Source organism: Tursiops truncatus, chromosome 5, assembly GCF_011762595.2.
Source record: "Tursiops truncatus isolate mTurTru1 chromosome 5, mTurTru1.mat.Y, whole genome shotgun sequence".
Taxonomy (NCBI): Eukaryota; Metazoa; Chordata; class Mammalia; order Artiodactyla; family Delphinidae; genus Tursiops; species Tursiops truncatus.
Genome location: NC_047038.1, coordinates 92,203,915 through 92,224,260, shown reverse-complemented (window position 1 = coordinate 92,224,260; position 20,346 = coordinate 92,203,915). Strand labels below are relative to the sequence as shown.

The 20,346-nt window shown below is 41.9% G+C and overlaps 1 pseudogene; it reads right to left on the bottom strand.

The window, feature by feature from the left end:
• Positions 1–18,752: 18,752 nt before the first annotated feature.
• On the bottom strand, positions 18,753–19,407 carry LOC101327136 (large ribosomal subunit protein eL13 pseudogene; annotated as a pseudogene).
• Positions 19,408–20,346: the final 939 nt, after the last annotated feature.

The window sequence follows — 20,346 nt, the reverse complement described above, 5'->3', positions numbered from 1 at the left end:
TTTTTTCCCCCTCTTTAAATAGTTGCAGTTACAGTATATTACAATTTCTACCACGTTATTCTAGATTCTTCTTGAACATTATTTTAAATATCTGTAGAATTTATGCAGCCACTCCTCCATTACCTTTTGAGGGAACTTGTTTCCAATCTTTAATTATTTATAAATAATTTTTCAGGCAAACCTTTATACATAAAACATTTTCTGCCTTTAGAATTATTTCCTTAGGATTTTCAGAAGTGGAATTACTTGGTCAAAAAGTAGCAGTTGTTTTTTGAAACATTTGTACAGATTAATGCAATTTCAATCTGGGCATAATAGGTGGTCCCTAAGCTTTATTCCTTTTTTAAAAAAATTTATTTATTTTTGGCTGCGTTGGGTCATTGTTGCTGCGCGCGGGCTTCCTCTAGTTGCGGCGAGCGGGGGCTACTCTTCATTGCGATGCTCGGGCTTCTCATTGCGGTGGCTTCTCTTGTTGCAGAGCACGGGCTCTAGGCACACGGGCTTCAGTAGTTGCAGCACGTGGGCTCAGTAGTTGTGGCTCGCAGGCTTAGTTGCTCCACGGCATGTGGGATCTTCCCGGAACAGGGCTTAAACCTGTGTCCCCTGCATTGGCAGGCAGGTTCTTAACGACTGTGCCACCAGGGAAGTCCCCTAAACTTCATTTTTTTTTTGGCGGTACGCGGGCCTCTCACTGTTGTGGCCTCTCCCATTGCGGAGCACGGGCTCCGGACGCGCAGGTTCAGCAGCCATGGCTCATGGGCCCAGCCACTCCGCGGCATATGGGATCTTCCCGGACCGGGGCACGAACCCTTGTCCCCTGCATCGGCAGGCGGACTCTCAACCACTGCGCCACCAGGGAAGCCCTAAACTTTATTCTTAAACACTTAAAGAATCAATCACTAAAATAGTCATGAATTTTAGTGTTTTATATATATATATATATATATATATACACATATGTGTACATGTGTATACATGTGTATACACAATTCACTAATTATCATCCTTCAGTGACAACTCCATGAATCAGTTTATGTAGACTTGTTAGTGGAAGAATCATGCAACAGAGCCTTTTGCTGCTGTGAATAGAATAAATGCTGTGATTATTCAATCTAACGGCTTCTTATTGCATGCCTCCCTGATGGCAGGCACTGCGCAAGAGAGTAAGATACACATATTCCCTCTGAACACCCCTAGAATTCACAGACTAGGAGAGTGCTGGTGAAGAGAGAAAGAAACAAGTACAAGATAATATGGTGAGTGCTGGGTAGTATTCTTTACCTCTGATTTAGGGATATCTAATTTCAACTTAAGCAGTCAGGGAAGGCTTCTGGGAAAAGTAATGTCTAAGCTGGGACCTGAAAAGATGAATGCTAAGGCCTGGCACCTTTACATTATCCCAGGGGCCAATGAAAACGTCCTGGAAAGAAAATAGTTGAGCAGTTTTTTGCAAGTTAAATATGGAGTTACCATATGACTTAGCAATTCATTCCTAGGTATATACCTCAAAGAATTGAAAATATATGTTCACACAAAAACTTGTACACAAATATTCATAGCAGCATTATTCATAATAGCCAAAGAAATGGAAATAACCCAAATGTCCACCAGCTGATGAATGGATAAAGAAAATGTGGGCTATCCATTCGGGACTTCCCTGGTGGTGCAGTCGTTAAGAATCTGCCTGCCAATGCAGGAGACGCAGGTTTGAGCCCTGGTCCAGGAAGATGCCACATGCCGCGGAGCAACTAAGCCTGTGCACCACAACTACCGAGCCTGTGCTCTAGAGCCCACGTGCCGTGACTACTGAGGACGCGTGCTGCAACTACTGAGGACCGTATGCCTAGAGCCCATGCTCCACAACCAAAAGAGGCCACCGCAGTGAGAAGCCCGTGCACCACAACGAAGAGTAGCTCCTGCTCACTGCAACTAGAGAAAACCAGCACACAGCAGTGAAGACCCAATGCAGCCTAAATAAACAAACAAACAAATAAATAAATAAAATGTGGTCTATCCATACAATGGAATGTTATTCAGCCTTAAAAAGAAATCCAGTACTGTTTCATGCTACAACATGGATGAATGTTGAAAACGTTATGTTAAGTGAAAGAATCCAGGCACAAAAGACCACATGTTGTATGATTTCATTTATATGAAATGTCTAAAACAGGTAAATCCATAGAGAGAGTGTAGATTAGTGGTGGTTGGGGGCTGGGGGTAAGGAAGAATTCTGAGTGTCTACTAATGGCTATGAGGTTTCTTTCAATGTTAGGTAGTGGTGATGGTCACATGACATCATAAATTATAGACTTTAAAATGGTGACTTTTGTGTTACATAAATTTTACCTCACTTTTTTTAATTAAAAAAAAAAATCCTGGAGCAAGAGTTCAGCACTTTCGAGAAACTGAATGAAACTGAATTACAGGAAAGCCTGAAACAGAGAATGAATGGGGAGTGGTCAGCCATGAGCCGAAAAGGTAACTGGGCCAGATTTTGAAGGGCTGTAAAAACTATATTAGGGAGTTTGGCTTTATGCTGGGGGCAAAAAGATGCCATTGGAGGAGATTTAGTAGAAGATGACCTGACCTGATGTTGTGTTTTCTGGTATCTTCTGATTACAAAGGAAGGGAACAAAGAGGTTTTTCACCAACGAGCTGTCAATCAGTTCAGGACTATTGCAAACTGACCTGAGGTAACTTGGTCATGCATAACACTTAGCTTCTTTTTGAAAGATAGCAATAATTGCTCAAGGAGTTTAAGGTGGGAGAGCAAGTTACCTACCCATCCACCCAACTCAGTCGTGATATGTAAATCGTTATAATAGTAAGTCTCGGACCAAATTCTGCTGCATATTTTCCAAAAGAAAAATCCCATTAGAAAGCAGAATACACGGGAATTCCCTGGTGGTCCAGTGGTTAGAACTCGATGCTTTCACTGATGGGGCTTGGGTTCAATCCCTGGTGGGGAACTAAGATCCCCCAAGCCTCTTGGTGGAGCCAAAAAAAAAAAAAAAAATGTGTCATGAAAGAGTAGGATCATGAAGTACTTAGGCTCATGGCAATGAGTTAGGCTGCCTGGGTTCCTGTCCTGGTTTGGACAACCTTCAGCTTCTCAGTTTTTTCATTTTTAATATGGGCTTTTTTTTTTTTTTAAGATCAAATGAATTAACACAAAGTCCTTAGAAAATGCCTGGTACATAGTAAAGCCTCAATAAACACCATTAAGCTCAATGAGGTTCCCAGTTCTCTGGTTTCTTTAGGTGCTTCAACCACTTCAACCTGCACGAAAGGTTCCCTTGAGACCCACACAGTCACCTCCGGTGGTAACACCTTACATAACTGCAGTATGAAATATTTTACAGTAAATTATAAGAATATGTCAGTAATTTTCAGGAGACATACATGATGTCTCTCCTGCTAATACCATTACTGCAATTTTTAATTTATCACTAGTGCATTTTACACTTGACACTCAATAAAATATTCTCAACAGCATCGCTATAATTTTAGCTCTTTACAGCATTATTATTTGTAGTTATTACACTATAAATCCTAGCCACAAAATTTATTCCTCTTTATGGTATTATAATTTTTATATTCTTAAACCTTGTCATACCTGAAAAATGTAACAGAATGCAGACACGCATGTAATGTTGTTTTTGGAAAATAATGGACTTTTGTTTCTGTCATTCAGGGGCTCAAATTCTTTAGTGGAGTGGCTGGTGATTTGTAAGATGAGAAAATTTGAGTTTCCTGATAATTAATTGCTTCACTTGATAGGTGAAGAAAAATGCCTTGTCCAAGATCACCGACACCCAAAATTAACCCATCTTCTGATTTTCAAGAAACCTCTCCATGCACTAGCCATGGCTGAACTATCTAGCTTACTCTTGTCAGTTTGCCAATTAGATGTTTATTTGTGCGCCTCTAATTAAATATATATATCCATTCTAGACATTAATATCTCCATTCTAGACATTGGAGATGCCGTAATGAACAAAACACACAAAAATGCCTGTCATCATGAAACATATTGTGTTTGGGGGAAAAAGGCAATAAACAAAAAAGACAGGTAAAATACTTAGTATTTTAGATTTTTCTAAGGGGGGAAGTATGTACAAGAGTAGAGAGGGTCAGGGTAGTATGGAAGTTTAAATTTTTCAATGGGATGATCAAGAAAAACCTTACCAAGGTGACTATAATGTCCTTGATGCCAGTGTCTACCATGCCCTTATCATGTTTATATATATCTTGCCATATTTAGCACAGTGCTTTGAACGTAGAAGACATACATTGAATTTAATATTTTTATAAATTGACACTTGGAATAATAAACAAGCTAAGAAACCCCTATTATTCAAACAGAATGCAAAGAATCATAGAATTTCCATTAAGTCCTTAAATATGAAATAAACTTTGACCATTAGTTATTGTTTTCCTTATTTTTATTTTTGTTAGGAGTTTCACGTAAATAGATATGGTATATTTGACATATGTATTATTTGCCCAAAATTAACATTAAAAAAGAAACAAGTATATTTTAATAATTGGTAGCTCCTCATACAAACATAGCTTAGGTTGAATTTCTCTTCTGAAACTCTAGAAAATCAGTCAATACGTCATGCCTGGAAGTAAGGGAAGAACTTTTCTCAGAGATTAGTTTAGAATAAACCAGATAAGCCACATACATGGGAAGATTTCCAAGCCGATTTCTTTCCCCTATAAGAAATTTCCCCTGTAAGAACCAGAATATTCTGATTCCTTGGTGCTCTTCTCGTTTTTACCTAAGCATTCCGAGACAGGAAGGGATGACAATTACCAAAAAAGAGTTTGTTAAACGTATCTTGCCAACAAGATTTTTCTCTTACAGAATGAAACACCTAGTTCATTTATACAATTAACAGGTATTTCTTAAGAGCTTCCCATGTGTGGGTCCCAGTGGGGCAATGAGAATATAAGAGGACCATATAAGAACTCACACTACTCATGCCCATCATCCAGGAAAAAGAGCAATCCCCTTTCTTTTGTGTGTCTTCATTAAACAGTAGTTTGTGATGGCTAATGCATATCATTTGGTAGTGCAGTGGAGAGCCTCCAATCTTACAATTAGAATACCTGCTTCTTGGCTGCATCTCTTTTATTGTTTTAATTTTTTAAAAATTAAAATTTTTAATTTAAAAAAATTTAATTTTTAAAAAAGTTTTTTAAAAATGTATGTAATTCATATATCATACAATTCATCCTTTTAAAGTGTACAGTTCAGAGGTTTTTAAATATTCACAGAGGAGTGTAACCATCACCACTCTCTAATTTCAGAACACTTTCATCATTCCCCAAAGAATCCCTGTATCCATTAGCAGTCAACTCTCATTTCACCCCAACATCCCACTAACTCAGAGCAGTCACTAATCTACTTTCAGTTTCTATAGATTTGATTTTCTTGTTCTGAGCACTTCATATAAATGAAATCATATGTGGTTATATGCAGCCTTTTGTGTCTGGATTCTTTCACTTAGCATAATGTATCAAGATTCATCCATGCTATAGCATGTACCAGTACTCCATTCCTTTTTTTGACTGCATGATATTCCATTGTATGGATATACCACTTTTGTTTAACCATTCATCAGTTGATGGGCATTTGGACTGTTTCCACCTTTAGCTATTTGAATAATGCTTCTATGAAGTTTTTGTGTGAGTGTATGTTTTCAATTCTCTTGAGTATACATAGGAGTGGAACAGCTAAGTTATATGGTAACTCTATGTTTAACATTTTTAGGAACTCCAAACTGTTTTTCAAAGTGACTGAACCATTTTATATTCCCACCAGCAGTGTATGATGGATTCCAATTTCTCCACATCCTTCCTTGCCAACACTTGTTATTGTCTATCTTTTTGATTACAGCTTTCCTTAGTGGGTATGAAGTGGTACCTCATTGTGGTTTTAATTTGCATTTCCCTAATGATTAATGATATTGAGCATCTTTTCATGTACTTACTGGCCATGTGTATATATTCTTTGAAAAATATCTGTTCAAATACTTTGTCCATTTTAAAATTGGATTATTGTTTTTTTTTTAATTATCGTGTTATGTAAGTACTTTATATATTCTAAGTAGTAGTCTCCTATCAGATATATAATTTCCAAATATTTTCTCCCATTCTGTAGTTTGTCTTTCACTTTCTTGATAGTATCGTTTGAAGCAAAAAAGTTTTCAGTTTTGATGAAGTGCAATTTATTTTATCTTTGGTTGCTATGCTTTTGGTGTTGTATTTAAGAAACCATTACAGGGAACTCTCTGGCAGTCCAGTGGTTAGGACTCTGGGCTTCCACTGTTCGGGGCTACAAATCAAATCTTCCACTTAGTTCCTGGTCAGGGAACTAAGATCCCGCAAGCTGTGTGGCACAGACAGAAAAAAAGAAAAGAAACCATTGCTCATGAAGGTTTACTCCTATGTTTTCTTCTAAGACTTTTATAGTTTAGACCTTACATTTAGGCCTTTGATTGATTTTGAGTTAATTTTTACATATGATGTGATGGTTAATTTTATGTGTCAACTTGACCATGCTAAGGGATGCCTAGATAGCTGGTAAAACCTTATATTTGGGTGTGTCCATGAGGGGGTATCCAGAAGAGATTAGCATTTGAATCATAGACTGAGTAAAGAAGATCACCCTCACCAAATCAGGTGAGCATCATTCAATCCGTTGAGGCCCTGAATAGAACAAAGAGGCAGAGGAAGGGCAAATTTGCTCTTCTGTTCAATCTGGGACATCCGTCTTTTCATTCCCCTGGACACTGGCACTTCTAGTTCTTGGGCCTTTGGAGTCAAGCTGGACTTATACCATCAGCCCCAGCAGTCCTCAGACCTTTGGATTCTTACACCATTAGCTTCCCTCATTCTCAGGCCTTTAGGTTTGGACTAGAACTATACCACTGGCTTCCCTGGGCCTCCAGCTGGCCTCCACCTTGGCCTCCATAATCATGTGAGCCAATCCTTCATAACGAATCTCTATATGTCTATGTATATCCTATTGGTTCTTCCTCTCTGGAGAACCCTGACTAATACAGGTAGGGTTCGAACTTCATTCTTTTGCACACAAGTATTCAGTTGTCCCAGTACCATTTGTTAAAAGGACTATTCTTTTCCCCATTGAATTGTCTTGGCACCCTTGTAGAAATCAACTGACCATAAGTGTAATAATTGATTTCTGAACTCTCAATTCAGTTCCATTGATCTATATATCTACCTTTATACTAATACCTTGCTAAGTGGATTACTGTAGCTTTGTAGTAACTTTTGAAATTAGGAAGTGTGATTCCAACTTTGCTCTTCTTTTTCCAGAATATTTTGACGAGCTTCCCTGGTGGCGCAGTGGTTAAGAATCTGCCTGCCAATGCAGGAGACACGGGTTCAAGCCCTGGTCCGCGAAGATCCCACATGCCACGGAGCAACTAAGCCCACACCCCACCGTTACTGAGCCTGTGCTCTAGAGCCTGCGAGCCACAACTACTGAAGCCCACGCACCTGGAGCCCCTGCGCGCCGCAACAAAGAGTAGCCCCGGCTCTCTGCAACTAGAGAAAGCCCGCGTGCAACAATGAAGACCCAACACAGCCAAAAATAAATAAAATAAATTTTAAAAAATTAAAAAAAAAAGAATGTTTTGGCTATTCTGGGTCCCTCAAATTTCCATATGAATTTTAGGATCAACTGGTCAATTTCTGCAAAAAAGGCACGTGGGATTTTGATAGGATTGCATTGAATCTATTGATCAATTTGAAGAGTATTGCCATCTTAACAATATTAAAATTTCCAATCCATGAACACAAGATGTCTCACAATTTATTTAGATCTTTCCTGGAACATTCGCCCAGCCTTACCATTTGCATCCTTCTAGATTTCTAGAAATATGTTGGACCTTTTCAAAGCCTCCTATGAATATCTTACTCCCCAGCTTTTCCTTCTAAATTTTGTGGTCAGTTTCTTGTTTGTCTCAATTGTTATCACTGCCTCAGGCAGTTGTGATATTAAACAATTGCTCTTGATTGTTTTTGACAAATGTTCCTGCGGAAAAAGCTGTTCTGAGTCAGGTCAAATAAAGACAAGGCCTTAGAACAGAGTTTTCCAGGGAACGGCCTGACATGTCAAATAATGACAATTCTCTGAGAATGGTGTTCTGGGGAGTTCCAACCCCTTTCTTCCCCTTCCAGTGGCTGCCAGACTGCGGGTTTTCACCGTGAATGCGGTGCCGTTTGTTTCAAGGCTGCTGTGGAGCTGGGGAGAAGGCGTAGGAATAGGGCAAGTGAAAATGCCACAAAGTTCACTGTGCTTACTAAGATTCAGCCATTTTTTATACATAAATGCTCCCCTTTGGTTAATTTCTGGAGTTCTGTAAAAGTTATCTTGACAATTTTTGCCAGTGTTCACGTTCTTTGCCCGGAAGAGCAGCTTTTCAGAGGTCCTTACTCCACCATTCCCACTGTTGTCACTGCCTCTCCACTTCTATCTTGCTGTTTAATTTTGAGCAAATCACTTAATTTCTCTGAACCTCCATTTCTCCATTTGGAGAAAGAAGATAATAATTCCCCAGAAAATTGTAAAGATCAAATTACACACACACACACACACACACACACACACACACACACACACACACGAGTGTAATTGCTGTGCCCATTGTTAGGGAGGATTTAAGTTCTCTAAATTCTATCTCATGTCAATCCTAGTTCTTTAACCTTTCCTGGTGTGTGAATCCATCTCATTATTTTTGATTGTTCAAACAATTTATCATTTTAGATAGTATTGATTTTTTAATATAAATATTTTATTTATTTTTATTTTATTTTTTGGCCGCACTGTGTGGCATGTGGGATCTTAGTTCCCTGACCAGAGATCAAACCCATGCCCCTCGCACTGGAAGCACGGAGTCTTAACCACTAGACAACCAGGGAAGTCCCAGTATTGATTATTGAGAATTGTCTCTCTCACCCTAGAGTCCAGATTATAGGGAATTGGGAAAGCTCCTTTGTCTCCCTTTGCAGTAGAATGAGGAATAAATCAAGAATTTTTGAAGCAAAGAGCAGTAAAGTGATTTGTCTAAGGTTACACAGCTAATAATTTGTAGACTCAGTACTGATTCCCTGGCCTGACGGACTTGCTAGTTCCATTATGTCATTTGGTCTCGCCAAAGGTTAGGGAGTGGGAATCACAAAGTTCTTTTGGTATAACTTATTCTCCATCATGTGTATTATTTTTAGAGACAGAGGTGAAAGGTGGATAATCTGACCCAAAGCTATAAAATAAAAGTAACATTTTATTTAGAATTGATGCACGATTAGTTCCAGCTTAGTAAATGTCAGTAAGGAATTATTTGGCTTCTTAAAATTCCTGATTAGTGTATTGTCAATGAAAGATGAAACTTACAAAGTGGACTAGGAAATTTTCCCAGAAGTCTATAGCTGCTGAGCTAAGTTGCCAAGGATCACTATTACTTTCTTCCTTTCAACCCATAAAGCGTGAATCATTGCACAAATAGCCCAGATAATTAGTGCACAGTTACCTTTTGACCTAGTATGACACTTGTTTGGCCTCAATTCACTGGTCTCAATGTTCATCGCTAGCACTTTTTATGCCCCAATTTTTTCGTTATTAAGTTTACTTTATTCCTCAGTTTGCTGAGTGTGCCTTGGAGTCGTTTTTACAGAAATGGTATAAAGGTGGTAGATTTTCTGGGCCCTTGAATAACTGAGAATGCATTTCTGTTGGTTTCCAGTATGACCACCTCAGCTGGGCATTGATGCTTGGATCACAGGCCCTTCCCTTTCAAGGGAATACAGACATTCCACTTATGAATATAGAGCTGCAACATTTCACAAGTCCTATAGGAAGAATCTGTGTAGATTACAAGAGGGGCAGCACAGAAAGTCTCAGGCCCTGGTTTAAGTGTTTTAGATGCTTCTGAGGGTATCCACTGGTGTCTTTAAAAGTCTACTGAACAGTAGTGACTCTGGACTGGGTAGGATAGAAGGTTGGAAAAACAATCACTTTCCCTGGCAACATGAGTAAAACCTCCCCAAATAAACTGCCCTCCCTTTGTTGCAGTTTCAGGTTCAAATAATCCCAAAGTACAAAGATCTGAGGTCTAGTCTCCTCCCAACAATGGAGAGGCATGGAGCCTGGGGCCTAGTCAGACCCAGTGCAAGACGGAGCCTAAAGTTCATTAACTCTTGCAGTGGACACTCCAAGGCCAATAAATGTCCGTATAATTTAATGATCCATGTTCATTTCTATGACATAAGCAATGCATGTGGCTTAGCATGCCACATTGTAATAATAATAATAGCTAACACGTTCTAAGTGTTTACACATATTAACTCATTTAATTCTCACAATAACGTTAGGAGGCAATAGCTCTTATACCATTCCCATCTTATAGATGAAGAGACTAAAGCAAAGAAAGGACAAATCATCTGCCCAAAGTTACACCCTTAGCAAGTAGCAGAACGTGCAATAAAATTGGTTGAGGCTGATATGGAAGAATTTGCTTCTCCCCACCACACTATATTGTTATAATGACATAGTAAAACTTTATCAATGTAAATATCTTTAAAGTTGCTATTGTATTACCTGTAAAAAGGAGAGTTAACTGATTCTGACTAGAAAGAATACTGTAGGAAAATGTTAATGAACACATTCAGGAATAAAGACTGACTTTTTCCTTCGACATAATTGAAGTCCCTTTACCTGGGTTGACCTGCTTCTGCCCCCTGCTGTTACATCACCCCCTTCCCCTTTTGTGACTACTTCCCTTCCTTATAAACGCATTTCTCGGGCTTCCCTGGTGGCTCAGTGGTTGAGAGTCCACCTGTCGATGCAGGGGACATGGGTTTGAGCCCTGGTCCGGGAAGATCCCACATGCCGTGGAGCAACTAAGCCCGTGCACCACAACTACTGAGCCCACGTGCCACAACTACTGAAGCTCGCGTACCTAGAGCCCATGCTCCACAACAAGAGAAGCCACCGCATTAAGAAGCCCACGCACCGCAATGAAGAGTAGCCCCCACTCACCGCAACTAGAGAAAGCCCGCGTGCAGCAACGAAGACCCAACACAGCCAAAAATAAATTTATTTTTTTAAAAATCAGTTTTTAAAGCCTTACTCTTACAAGGGGAAAGCAGTTGGAAGCAGAATTTGGTTCAGGTGTAACCCTGCTGATGCACCTGCCTCACCCTTTCCCTCTGCTCACCTGCTGACATTACGTCCAATCTCTGGGCTCCGTGATCCCATCCTTAGTTCCTGTCCAGTGGCCCCTTTGGTCTTAGTGCTTTGTGTTTGTCCAGGATGAGGGCCTTGAAGCTCCTCTACATTAAATTCAGCTCTGATTGTGTCTTTGCCATGGTATATCGTTTCCTTAAATAATATTCTGTGTCTAACCCTGGACCCTAGAACCCACCACTCTCTCCTTTCCTTTTGGCTCAGCAAAACTTCAGCCATTCTACCTTCCCTTCACCCATCTGGACAGAAATAAAACCCGTTTATTTATCCCTTCAACAAATACTTACTAAAGGTCTACTAAGAACCAGGCACTGTTTTAGGCCCAGAGAACAAAACAGACCAAAACTATGCCCTCATATGGAACCTACATTCTAATGGAGGAAGGAAGAAAACAAAATAAATAGGCCAATATACAGTTTGATAGATGGGGATAGATTGCTACTGAGAAAAATAAAGCTTGTCTCTCGGAGCTTCTGGGTCCACATCCAAGAGGAAGTGACTGGGACTAAGAGAAACCAAGAGGTAGAGATTCATTGTGAATCCTGAGAGGTGACCAGAGAATACTTTTCCAGTAGGAGAAACAAATACCTATTGCACCAAATCAAGCTGGTGCAAGTGATTAAGTTCTTTCCAGGAAGGAGAATAAGCAAAGTGTCACTGGACCTTCTCAGAAAATAAGTGAATGTGATCGTCTGATAGTAAAGATAAGTACTTCTCTGAGAACCAGCATCCTGATTTCTGGCTGGGTGGCCTGCGTGTTGCTACTAATGAGATTCCAGGGATGGGAAGCTTCAGGGTGTAATTTGTTATCTTCACCAAGACAGTCTGTGTTGCAGTTTACAAAGGCATTTACAACGTTGCGTGACTGTTCCAACCGGCTCTAATTGTCAGGCACATGTTCAGTGTCAGTGTCAGTGCTGGTGTTTGGTAGAGTTTGGATGGAGCAGCTGCCACGAAGGAGGGAAGGAATGGAGATTCTCTGTGCCCCTCCTGCCTCGCCCCTACCCCAGGCTCAGGCCCTAAATATCCCAGAACTGTGCTTAAATTCCCCTGGACCCTTCATCCTGCTCAACCTTCCCCTGGAGCAGGGATAGGGGAGTCTGTTCCAAAATTGTCCTCACTCCATTATTTACCTTTCATTCAAAAAAAAATTTCATTCTTTCATGGTAGGGAATTGCAGAAGCAAAATAATCTGATGAAATGATCTCACTCTTGGCCATTTTCAAACTTGAGCGTTCACATCAGACACGTGAAGGAGTAAAATGGTCATTCCTGGGCCCCGGGCCAGATCTACTTAGTCAACATCTCTGCGGCAGATCCAAGTAGCTGGTATGGTCACTGAAGACTGAAAATCCCTGGTCTATTCCATACCTGGGACTTCCCAATGCCTTTATACAACAGGCACTTGTTCTGCAAAGTGCCCTGATAAGACACACGTGGAACCTCGTTAAACAAATTCGTTCACAGGCCCCATCCCAACTCTTGAATCAGAATCTCCAAGACAAAGGCCTGAGAATCTGTCTTTTTAACCAGCTCCTTGTGTTGTGTTGTTTTGTTTTGTTTTTTAATCAGAGAAGTCTGAGCATGCTCCTAGGTGATTTTAAAAATATAGGACAGGGAAGCCAGACTAGCAGAGAACACACATCATAGATAAGCCACAACTGGCTATTTCTGGATTAAGTATCCAATTCCAGTTCAGTCTGCTGTGGCCAGTTAGGATGGGGTCACATGGTATAAAATATGACCCTTTATATCATGGAAAGAAATGTCAGGAGTTCTGGAAACATAGCAAGGACAAGAAAAAACAAAGGTGTGATCTAACTTCTGAGTAAAGGCTTGAGTAGTTTTCAAGTTATTGCAAATAAAATTGGCAATTCCAAGATGAACAAAGTAAGAAAGGATGTGAAACAAGGGGACTTGAAGCTGGAAGCGAGAACACAAATAGATGTCACGGTCTGAGTTTTCAGTGGTGAACTTCGTGTTCCCCTTTGTCCTGAGTGGACAGCTGATTTTTGCAACGAATGGAGTTCTGCCCTAATCGGAACAATTGCTCAGAAGCAAATGAAATGGATATATTATGGAAACTTGGATTCCACATTGCTTTCCCCATAAAACTCCTAAAAGTTATGCCGATGATGTAATAATCTCTGAAAGTGAATGTAGAGCCCACTTCTATCCAGTGATTATCTGGTACGATGCCAAACTATTTGGCCCTGAGGCATATCATGTGCTCCTCTAGACCACAGGTTCTCCAACTTTTTGGTTTTAGGACTCTTTGCACTATTAAAAAATTATTGAGAATTCAAGTGCTTTTGCTTGTCTGAATTATATCTATTGAAATTTACTGTACCTGGATTTAAAGCAGAAATCTTTAACGTTTAAATTTCTTTATTCTCTTTAAAATAACAATAATAAATGTATATGTTGACAAATATTTTTCCAAAAAATTCAGCGATAGAAGTGTTATTGTTTTACATTTTTTTGGCAAGTATCGTTAATGTCTGGCTTAATAAAAGACAGCTGGGGGAATTCCCCGGTGGTCCAGTGGTTAGGACTCTGTGCTTCCACTGCTGGGGGTCCGGGTTTGGTTCCTGGTCTGGGAACTAAGATCCCACAAGCTGCTTGGCGAGGCCAAAAAAAAAAAAAAAAAGATAGACAGCTGGATTCTCATATCTGCTTCTGTCAGGTGTGACATCACATGTCAGGAAGCCTCTAGGAAATGCCGTAGCACCCTCATGAGGGCACAAGAGTGAAAAAGGCTTCCATGACTCCCTCAAAGAGTTTGGGGGATTCCCAGATGTCCTCAAATGATTATACATTCTGAAAACTGCCACTCTAGCTATTGCAGTTAGTAGGAATATAGGCCAGGCCTTGGAAAATGTAAATTATTTTTTCTTCTTAAATGTAAACAATCTTGGGACTTCCCCTGTGGCACAGTGCTAAAGAATCCGCCTGCCAATGCTGGGGACACAGGTTCGAGCCCTGGTCCAGGAAGATCCCTTACTTGTGCCACGGAGCAACTAAGTCCGTGCACAACTACTGAGCCTGCGCAACTAGAGCCCGCGAGCCACAACTACTGAGCCTGCGCGACTAGAGCCCGCACTCCACAACAAGAGAAGCCACTGCAATAAGACCGTGCGCTTCAACAAAGAGTAGCCCCCGCTTGCCACAACTAGAGAAAGTCCACGCGCAGCAACAAAGACCCAACGCAGACAAAAATAAAATAGATCAATTAATTAATTAAAAAAAATGTAAACAATCTCTTGCTTGGGTCTTATAATATCCTCTTAGGCTCTAGCTTCATAACTCTCTCCATCCCCTCAACAAATTCATTCTCCACTGTTAACAGCCTCCTAAAACAATGAGTTGACATTTATTGAGCAGTTTCCACATGCCAGGTCCTAGGCAAGGCACTCTGCATGCATTATCTCTTTTCGTCTTTATTCTGACCTGTGAGATGTTAGAAAATATATATACTGGTCTCTGTCCGTGGTTCCTGGCACAGAGCTCCTAAAACCACTGACATCTCCTAAGTGGTAAGAGCACTAGGAGTATCTTTCGTTCTAACATAGGATCTTTAACCCCGGTTCCTAAATCCCTTGGAGTTTCCTGGGTGATAGCCGTGTCTTTTCTTTTAGTCAGGTGACTCTGGGTGGGCTCCTGCATGGGGGCTGGTCACCAGCAAGATCAAACCATGATTAGAAGCTTGGAATTTTCAGCACCACCCTCCCTTCTCCAGAGACGGAAGAGGGGCTGGAAATGGGCTGGTGATGAATCATGCCTACGTGATGAAGCCGCCATAAAAATCCCCAAAGGACGGGGTTCTGAGAGCTTCCAGGTTGGTGAACACATGATGGTGCTGGGGGAAGGGCACACCCAGAGAGGGCATGGAAGCCACATAGCTTGCCCTATGCATCTCTTCCATCTGGATGTTCATCTGTATCCTTTATTATATCTTTTTATAATATACTGGTAAACGGTAAGTGAACTGTTTTCCTGAGTCCTCTGAGCTGCTGTAGCAAATTAATTGATTCTGAGGAAGGAAAGGGTCGTGTATAGCTCATCAGTCAGGAGGACAGGTGAAAACCTGGACTTGTGATTGGCATCTGAAGTGGAGTGGGAACAGTCTTGTAGGACTGAGCCCTTAACCTGTGGGATTTGATGCTATCTCCAGGCAGACAGTATCAGAACTGAGTTAAATTGTCAGACACACACAGCTGGTGTCACAGAGAATTACTTGGTGTGGGAAAAAACCCACACACCTCTGGTATCAGAAGTGTTCTGAGTGTGGCAGTAGTGTGAGACTAAAGGAGAACACAAGAGGAAAACTGAGGGGTTTTTTTGCACAACCCCGGAAGACAGGTAATATTATTATCCCTAATTTACTGATGAGGAAAACGAGACCTGGAGAAGGGCAGTAACGGGCCTCAAATTGCAGGGTAAGTAAATTGAGAAATCAGGAATCTAACCCAGACCTCATGCTTTTAATTGTTTGTTCTTTCTAAATAGTAAGTAGCTCATTTCAAGCTCACGTATCATTTCGAAGCAAAATTTCTCATTTTGTTACCGAACCAAACTTGGGTCCGCTTGCCTGCACGCAGTAAAGCCGAGACACCAGTTGTGATGAAGGAAAGTTATTGCAGGGCATCAAGCAAGGAGTCCAGGGCAGCTAATGCTTAAAAGACTGGCACTCCCCAGCGCTTTCAGGGAAAGATTTTTAAAGACAAGGAGAGGGAGTCGGTTGTGAGGTGTGTGATCAGCTCGTGGATATTCTTTTGATTGGTTGGTGGTGACGTCATCGGGAGTCAACATCATCAGCCTTCTGGTTCCAACCAGCCTGGGGTCTACAGGCTTGTGGGCAGCATACAGTTAATTTCTTCCACCTGGTGGGGGTTTCAGTATCTGCAAAACAGCTGAAAGGACGTGGCTCAGAAGATTATCTGTAGCCCTTGAGGAGGAACTAAAGGTCCTTGACTTTGTTTAATGGCTAAACTATTATTATTTTGTCTTGCTTGACTGTTTTTCATTCTTTCTGCATTTTCTCACTCCTCTGATTAAATTTACTCTTTGGAACTCAGGGAAGGCCTAGGAGGCTACAGTTTTTCTATAGACAAGAGGCAGGCGGAGGACATGGGGGTCAGGGGAGTCTGTTCTGGGAAGGCCCCGTGGGGTCCTGCTCAGTTACAATTTTATGCCTTACATGTGCATTTTAAATTGTTTTAAGTTTTTGGAAGTTCAGTTCAGAAGATTGCGTGTCTATTGGGAACCCTACAATTTGAAGTTTTCTATTTTCTTCATTAGGGCCGCTCTGTAGCCTGGCTTTGGAAAGTTTTGCGTCTTTGGCTGCATATTGGTTTTGGGGAAACCTGGTCTCAAACACCCTCTGAGTTTGGGAGGAGGGTTTCTGTCGTTATTATTATTATTATTATTTTCCTGGCCGTGGCATGCAGCTTGCGGGATCTTAGTTCCCCGACCAGGGATCAAACCCATGCCTCCTGCACTGGAAGTGCAGAATCTTAACCATTCGACCGTCAGGGAAGTCCCTGTCATGACTATTGTTCTACTCATTTATAGTGGGTTGAATAGTGTCACTCAAAAATTCGGGTTATGGAACCTCGGGAGGTGACCTTATTTGGAAATGGGGTCTTTGCTGACGTAATTAAGATAAGGCTTGAAATGAGATCATACTGGATTAGGGTGGGCCCTAAATCCAATGAGAGTGTCCTTACAAAAGACAGAAAGAGACACAGAGTAACATAGGGGAGAAGGCCATGGAAAGACAGAGACAGAGATTGAAGTTAGCTGCCACAGCCACCAGCACCAGGAAGGGACAAGGAAGGATCCTCTTTCAGAGTTCTGGAGTCCAGAACTGTGAGAGAAATTAATTTTCTGTTGTTCCAAGTCTCCCAGTTTGTGGTAATTTGTTACAGCAGCTCTAGGAAACTAATACACCATCCTTCAAGACCCGGCCCCAAATTGACCTCCTTTCTATAGCCTTCCCCCATCATTTAAGAAAGAAGTCTTCCTCCCTCCTCTGAACTCCAAGAATACTTGCTGTCTGTGCTGTTCCTGAGGGTTCAGCTTTTTATTTCGTGTATGTCAGCTTCTCCAGAAGGAAAGTTTCTTTTTTAATCCTTCCTTGAGTTTCTGCTTAGCTCCTAACTCAGTGATATTGGTGCAGAAGAGTGGGGTGCGAGAGGATGGTCACGTCCCAGGTCTCAAGCGAGTCCCTGGGATGGCTGCCAGGTGAGGGCTCTTGGCTTCATACAGGAAGGGATTCAAGAGCGAGCCGAAGTAGAGTGAAAGCAGATTTATTCAAGGAGATACACACTCCACAGACGGAGTATGGGCCATCTCAGAAAGTGAGAGTGGCCCTGAGATACGGGGTGGTTAGTTTTTATGGGCTGGGTAATTTCATAGGCTAATGAGTGGGAAGATTATTCCAACTATTTCAGGGAAGGGGCGGAGATTTCCAGGAATTGGGTCACTTCCCACTTTTTGGCCTTTTATGGTCAGCCTCAGAACTGTCATGGCGCCTGTGGGTGTGTCATTTAGCCTGCTGATGTCTCACAATGAGCATAAAAGAGGCTCAAGGTCTAATGGAAGTTGACTTGTCCACCATCTTGGACTGGTTGGTTCTAACCAGTTTATGTTGTGTCCTCAATGGCTCTGTCATTCTTTTAAATGTGCCCTGCCCCCTTCCTGTCTCAATATATAAAGTGTTTAATACATAATTGTTGAATATGGTTTTCCCAATTCTTTCTTTCCATTTAATGAATCCACATTTAATGAATCCACTCAACAAACATTTATTGAGTGCCTACAATGTGTCAGGCATTATTTCTTACCTTTGGGATAAATTTCTGAACCAAAAAGACAAAATTCAGTCTTATGAAGCTTACTCTCTAATGAGAATGTAAGTTTCTGTATTGAAATTCACATGGCCTAGCTGCATATTTTAGACTAGTTTCTGTAGCTTTTCCCGTCCCTTTATTGTCCAGAGCCAGTTTCCAATGCTGGGACTATCCTGGCATCTTTTCAGATCTTCTGCTTGAGTGCCAAGGCCAGAGAGGAGGGGGGGGAAGTGATTTGAGGGGATCTCAGTTCTCACAGAATGGTTCTCTCACATAAGCCATCCTTGTGTCCTGAACTTCTCTCTGCCCATTGAAACATGTTTGTAAACTGTGTTGGAGCCAACTTCTGGAGATTTGATTTGTAAGTCTGGATGCAAGCGGAGAGAACAGGAAGGCACATGCAAGGCTGAGCACAGTGTTAGCCAGTGTTAGCTTTGGTCTAGTCCCAGACAGGTGGCTGGTGCCACTTTTGCCAGGACCATCATCTGTCCTCCATTGCTGCCAAAATAAGGAATTCTTGCCTTTCTAAGTGGGTACAAATGTTAGGCACCAGGACCACATATATGGGATAAGTAGGGTGTTTTTTTTTGTTTTTTAAATCACAATTTGCCAAGAGCACTTTATTTTTTCTTTTCAACATCCTGTTCTGCAGCCTCCTTGGCCCTTTTTGCTGGGATGCCAAAGAGCCAGGCAATGGCGTGGGCCATGCGGAGACTGGCGACCACCTTGAAGTTCTTCTCCTCCTCTGTGATGACTCTGGCTTTCTCCTTCTTATAGACGTTTCGTATGGGCATGACTGGTCCCGTCAGCTGGGTGGCCAATCTGAGCTCTTCAGCAGTGCTGTCTCCCTTCTTGAGGGCCGTGGGCTTCCTGGGGAAGAGGATGAACTTGGAGCGGTACTCCTTGTGCCGCTGCACGTTGGTGGGCAGGGACTCCGTGCGCTTGTTCCGCCGCCTCGGGTCCACTGAGATCCCAATGGTCCGGGGCACCTTCTTGTGGATGCCAGCCACCCTCAGCTCCTCCAGGCTGAAGCCCCTGCTGGCGCCCACCTTGGTGTGGTACCTGACCGTGGGGCATCTCACCACCGGCTGGAGGAGGCCAGACGTGGGGCGCGGGGCGATGAGGCGCGCCTTGGCCTGCCGGCCCTTGCGTCTGCGGATTTTGCCGGCCGGCTGGTTGAACCACGTGGCCCCGCGCCCCTGACGGCCCTTGTGGGAGTGGGGCTTCAGGATCATACCATTCCGGCTGGACGCCACGGCTGCGGCCGACTGGCCTCCTCCGAGTGCAAAGACAGGGTGTTGTTTTTTTTTTAAATAAATTTATTTATTTTATTTTTGGCTGCATTGGGTCTTTGTTCCTGCGAGCAGGCTTTCTCTAGTTGGGGGGAGCAGGGGCTACTCTTCGTTGCGGTGCGTGGGTTTCTCATTGCAGTGGCTTCTCTTGTTGCGGAGCACGGGCTCTAGGGCGCACAGGCTTCAGTAGTTGTGGCACACGGGCTCAGTAATTGTGGCTCGCAGGCTCTACAGCGCTGGCTCAATAGTGGTGGCGCATGGGCTTAGTTGCTCCGCGGCATGTGGGATCTTCCCGGGCCAGGGCTCGAACCCGTGTCCCCAGCATTGGCAGGTGGATTCTTAACCACTGCACCGCCAAGGAAGTCCCAGGCAGGGTGTATTTTTTTATAGGAAAAATACGTGGAACAAACAATGATGATTGTTCTCTAGTCTCATTTTGATGTTTCGCTCTGAGTAAATTCTGACTGATATGAGAGCCAGTCTCTCTGTAGCTAATTTGAAGGATGGGGATTGGTGATTGTAGAGCGATAACAGCATGTCAATCAACCTGTCCAACAGTCAAATACATGTTTAAAGAGTAATATTTAGTTATTTGAGAATGTGGTGAAATAGCACTCAGAAACTGTTATTGGGAGGAAGTAAGGTCAATTAATACAAACTTTCTAGTATGCATTTTGGGAACATGTTTCAAAAGCCTTGAAATGTTCATTGTCTTTAATCAAATAATTTTATTTTCAGGAATTTATCCTGAGGAAGTAATCTTATATTTGCACAAAGACTTATTCAGAAAGATCTTTGCAGTGTTATTTACAATAATGAGAAACAACACAAATGTTCAACAACAGAATTGGTTAAATTAACAATGCTACATCTATGTGTTAGAATATGAGCCATTAAAAATTATATTCAAAGATTGAAAAAT